The sequence below is a fragment of the Hippoglossus stenolepis genome, chromosome 11 (genome assembly GCF_022539355.2).
Source record: "Hippoglossus stenolepis isolate QCI-W04-F060 chromosome 11, HSTE1.2, whole genome shotgun sequence".
NCBI classification, from domain to species: domain Eukaryota; kingdom Metazoa; phylum Chordata; class Actinopteri; order Pleuronectiformes; family Pleuronectidae; genus Hippoglossus; species Hippoglossus stenolepis.
This window is the reverse complement of record NC_061493.1, coordinates 7,669,238-7,675,292: the sequence shown is the minus strand read 5'-3', so window position 1 is coordinate 7,675,292 and position 6,055 is coordinate 7,669,238.

The following is a 6,055-nucleotide window of genomic DNA, read 5'->3' as shown; positions in this document are numbered from 1 at the left end:
TATCTTTGTGAACCAGTCTTGACCCACTCCATTAAACCATCGCCGCTCAAAGATTTTCTCAAAGATATAGTCAGCTGCAATTGAAAGTGATCGAGGCTGCGTGAGTGTATTTTTAGTGTTCACCAGACCGACAAATGGCTCAACCATGTTTCTTCATGTTTTCAGCTGGACCCATTTTTCTCATTGGGATTCAAAGAGGCTTTCTTGATCAGCGGAGCTTAACATTCTTATAGTGGGATCCTTTTCATGTGGTTTGGAGGAAAAAACAGTTGTTGTGTTTTCCCACCGCAGTTTATCCCCTATTATTTGTGTAGTAATTACCCTGTGTGATTTACAAATTCCCCTCATGAACTCTGTAGCACAGTTGTGGTTGATCTGTAGTGATCAGTTATTCTCTTTCTTCCTCAACCTCTACACACAAACAAACAAACACACACACACACACACACACACACCACACACAAACACAAACACACACACACACACACACACACACACACACACACACACACACACACACACACACACAAACACACTCACTCTCTTTCTCTTAAGTTCCGATCCCTTCTCTCACCAAAGCCTTTTTTCAAACATGAACTAGAAAATTGGGTCCAAACATTTTCCTCAGTTTGCCTTTCACATATGAAGAACACAGCAGGAGACTGTTCAGGTCAGCCACTTTAACAATGACAGGAAAATGTCCAGAACATTCAGGCAAGTGGCGATACCTGGGTAGAGCCTGCAGGAGGCAGGACATGATATATACATTTTTGTTTACAGCACCGGCATTGGCCAGTATAAACTCCAATCTCGTCTTTCCAAGTTGACATTGTTGGCGTCTTCTTCATGTGTGGCACCTCTTTTTCATCCGAGATATATGTATACTTTTTATTTTCACTTTTGCGCCCCTCACGTGTTAGAAACATCATCCACTTATTGCTCACTGTGAGTTTCCAAGATGTTTCCCACATTCAGCAGGATAAGTTATGGAAAATGTCTGGAGCAACTTACTTTGACATTTGCGTTCTTACACGTAACCGCTCCAGAAAATTCCAGAAAGCAGCTTAAGATTGTTGTCGGGCCCACATTTTTATTCGCTCTTCATACAAACACAATGGACCACTTCCTAGTGCATCTTAGAATTATTATTGTCTAGCTTTTTTTGGGGCTTTTCCATTTTTTGCTTTGGTGTGGATATGAAGGAAAAACAACAATAATAAATATACAGTTTTCTTTTTAAATCATTTTATAGTTAAATCAGTTCGAAGACAAAGACTCGACCTGGTTCCTTCTACTATAAAGGCTGCATGCATCAGAAAGTTTGCCCAGTCTGCTCCAACAGTGAAATTGAAGCCTGTCATAGAGTCTGACGCCACATGACATTATTGGCAGTAGTTGCTGAGGTCATTTGTGTTCTGCCTGACAGATGGAGGGCTGCTGAGAGGAAGTAAGTCACACCCTCCAAATACCCTCGCTGATAAGTGACCTCATTACAGCTCCACTGGGCTTTTTTTTTACTTACTCACGGAGCCCCATGATGATGACTGGCTCCTCGGGAGACCTCCGATTTTGAGCCGTGCCAAGCTCTTGGAGTTTCTGAGAGTTTTCCTTTACTTGGCTCATGGCACACAATCAGCAGGACTAACACTATCTGGCTGAAACACTTACACACAGAAATGAACCACATCTTGTTTCCCTCTAGCTGTTTACATGCACATTCATCGCTTGTAAATGTTTTTGTTGGAGTGGACTGAAACAAAGGCAAAGTGGAGACAGCAGGCCTTTAGCATCTTATTGTCTGCCCCTCACTCATCCACATGAAATATATGCAAACACCCCTCATAAAAAGTACTCTAAACCCCAAATGTTAGCCATAATATGTTGTGTCCGTGCCCAGAAGTGTTCAGGCTTGGGGGACTTTGGGCTGCAGAGCCACAGCTGTAAGTAATTCTCTCCCTCGGTTTCCATCTTTCCCTCGTTCTCTCTTCATCCTCCCCTGTGTCTGGAGAATGTAAACATCAAGAGGGAGGCCAAATCTCTGCCATCACAACCTTTCCTACAGCAGAGATGGAGACAGGGCTGCTCGGACCGGGATTCGGAGCCTGCAGCAGTCTAGTGTACACAGAGGGTAAATGTGTATTTCGGGTTCGGATTTAAATGACAAACATTTTGTTGGCAGTCACACTCTCTCCTGGAGGTTTTCCAGCTCTACATCAACACCTCAACCATCCATCTCATCCTGGGCGTCCCTTGCTGTGCTGGTCGTGAAAGTCACAGCATGGATGCAAAGCTAACAATCAAAATCATTCCTTCTTTATAGCATCTTTTATTGCTGGTGACGGGGCCTCGGGGTGGTGATCTCGGCCGGTCTGTTGTCCTGGGCACAATATCTCAGTAACAACTCCTGGGAACCATTACTGCCGTGAACTTTGTTGAAAATATTCCTGGTCCTTAAAACACCATTCCTTACAACCACCACGACCTTTTGTCTGGTGAAGGGATTTTCTTGATTAGCTTTACTTCAGATGTTTAAAAAATCTAATGATTGGATTTCCTAAAACATTTTGTGGAGTTTAAATAATGACACATTGACACATTCATGTTCCACAGAGGATGAACTCTTTTAGTTTGTCTTCCCTCTTGTGATGCCACTTGGTAATATTTTAAGACAAGAATGAAGAAGATATCCATTACATTCTTTTGTGTTTGTTCATGATTCCCTTCCTACCTTTGGTTCAAAGCTGCCAACAATCAAAAATCCTAACATTTCCCCCTATAGCAGCAGAAGTCTAAGAATAGTAAAATGCTGTGGAGTTCATCCAACAACTATTCTGGGGAGTTATGGACATTGGAGGGTTGGGGGGGGGGGCACAGATCAGTGGGACTTTTGCATTGTTTTCATTTTGATGGCACAATCATGCACACAGCTATCATGTTACCTGAAGCTATTTAAAAGTCGTTTGTCACAGAAACACTGGTTCTCTGCTGCCACTAAAGATGTGCACCCCCGCTGAGGCCAAACCTCTCGAACTGCTTTCCAGCCCCAAAATCCCAAGGCCATTTTCCCTCTCTTATTTCTTTTTCTGCAGAAGAATGTGAACAAATTACCCCCATATGTGTCTGAAGGAGCCCCATGGGAAAGGGGCCAAGAAGGATATACTGCTGACAGAACACAAACATTGACTTCATCAAACATCGCGAGCAGCGTGCTCTGATGCAGTCCATATGGTCACCTGGCACCGGCAGCCATTTGCTGACAGTACAGCAACATCTCACCAGCGAGGCTCTTTATCTTCTCGTGCCACATGTTGTTCGGTATCTGACATAAGGAGGTGACTGGAGGTTGGTCACGGTGGTTGCTATCACCAGTGAGGCAACATGTCAGCGTCTACAGAGGAGGGTTTGTGTTTCCTCGGGCCCTCAAATGATAAGGCAGTGGAGCGATAACAAAGATTTAATGTGTCAATCAAATGTAAATGTTTTGCGTGTACCGTACACTGTAATGTGGTTTGCAAGGTCCCAGAACCCTCGTATAGGGCCTTGTGTGTTTTCAGCCAGTAACCAGAGTAACAGCATGGGACAGGACAGAAAAATGGAGCAAAGAAAATAAAGGAGCAAAGAGCAACATGGGGTATAACTTTACCTCAGTGATTAACTTTAAATTTCAAGCGTACCACATGCACTCATTCTCACTAAAGCTGTATTTCCTTTGGCAAAAGGCCAGAGGCTTTTGACCTCGTTCGCTTTCCTTCTCATGTAATTCAGCAGGCATTTGGTTGTGACCTTTCAGGCAATGAACTCTAAGAAAGATCGCTTACAGAATGCCTCCCCATGCCTTAAAGTGAAGAATCACCCAATCAAGTACGGCAATATATTGCAGACAAACATCAATGTGTCTGGAGCCGTACTCCTTCTCCTCCTTAATGCTGACCTCCAGCATCAGGAATGTATGATTCACCAGAGGAGGGAACGGGTGGACTCTGGTCCTATCTGGCGAGCTGGAGTATAACGGAGCCGCAGGCTGATCCAGAGGAATCCTGTCAGTAGGTTCTGCCTCCTCCCCCAGGCGTCTCGGACACCACAACACGCACACAGAGAGTGAGGGGGAGAGAACATCAGGGATTTGACAATAACAGACTCCGAGAAGAAGTGGAGCTATTAAATTGCAGGGGCTTTCGTTTAGATCCACATCATCCTAGCTGTTTGCTGGGTTGTTTAATGGTGATGAGCAAATTAATTAACAAATTGAATATACACATAACGCACTATGTGAGTGCTTAGTAATGTCTTCTGCTGCTGTTTCTCTGCAACAGCCGCAAATAAACATGAGTTAGTGCATGCAGAAGTGACCACACCAATGCAACAGCCACAACCGCAAAAGCCTCACAACTGAAACACAACCACAACGCAAAGTGAGCGACAGTGGATGTTGACAATGAAATGAGCAGTGTTACTTACTGCAGTCCAGTCATGGATATATGGGTCAATTGACCAGACATTTCTGAAAATGATGCTGCTACTTAAAATTTGATGGTTCTCAATTTGAGTTATTACGGTACAGGTGCTTGGAGTGGCCAAAGAAGAAAACATGTGTGACCTTCACCCAACATTCAAACAACAACAAAAAAACACTGCAGAAAGAAACTCTGCTCGCTTCATTGTCAACTTCTGTTGTTTTTCAATTTCATTGTATTGTGTTTCCGTTGTGTGGTTTTTGCAGTTCTGTTTTCTGTTAATGCGCTAATGTTAATCCATAAAAAGTGACACTTGGTAGTTGGTAGTTTGAATGTAAGTATATTAACACATTAACCTATAAATTTAATGATGTGTTTATAGTTGTAAAAATACTAATGAAACTCTAAATACTGACTTAGTAACATTTGATTAAGTTTGAATATGAAAGTAATGGCCTCAGCATCAAGGACACAACGACATGTGAAGGTCTGTTCTGTAAATAATATCTGAAGCTGCTCTGATCAATATTTTTAACAATGGATCAAATCACTACGTATAATGTGACTTGCACTGTCAATCCCACAGGGGATCGCCCATCTCTGTAGCCCCCACTCAGCACTGGAAGGCGATTTAGCCTCTTTTAGCTCCCAATCATGACTTTTTACTGTACTCCACCTGATTCAAGGTTTCACTTCTCCTCAGTCAAGAACTGAACAGCTGACGGACAAAGTTAGCAACAAGCTGGTGGACATAGAGAATAGAGCGTTTACCAACTGAAGCACCAGCTATCTCCCTCAGAACTTGATGGAGACACAGGTAGAGAATGGAGGAAAATTGATGGTTATTGTTAAAATGAGATGCAGCATCAATTGATACACTTATATTCTCTCCCTGTAGAATCATTATTGATTCAGATTTGAATCAATATTGCGGTTGTTGTACATCTATCAATGTAGCATATATGTAGTTCAGGCATGTAGTATTGATTATAATCAATGTAATATGACATGCTTAATGTAGTTTCTGTATGTATTGATTGCATCATGGCCCCATGGACAGTGTATTGATACAGTATGTGTTATCTGTTGATGTTAATGAGGCAGCCTGAGTAGTAATAATCAATATATATAATTAATAACGTGAAAGTTAAATGTAATTTGGTCTGAGATGTCATTCGGGGGTTATATTGGCTCTTGTTTCACCTCATCTGTATCAACGATGGTCTAAATACAATAGAAACATTTCTGACCAGGCTTCGTCCCACTGTAACAAAATGTGTGGTGACACTTAACAATAATAATATTTGTTGCAGGCTGTTGTATTAGACTGCATTAGTTTTATGTCTGTTAGTGTTTATTCTTGGAGCGTATGTACCTTTCAAATGCAATAAAACTAACGAGGCCCGGAAGTGTGGGCAAATCCCAACAATAAATCACAAAATAATAATCATAATCATAATAATTGCACTTTTCTTTTTTGTATAGCACCTTTCATACTAGAAATGCACTCAAATTGCTTTATATAGCATATAAATGATTTCAAAATGAGAACAGAACAGATTTTAAGAACCGTAAGAATGTCTTAAAATGACATTTAAAGG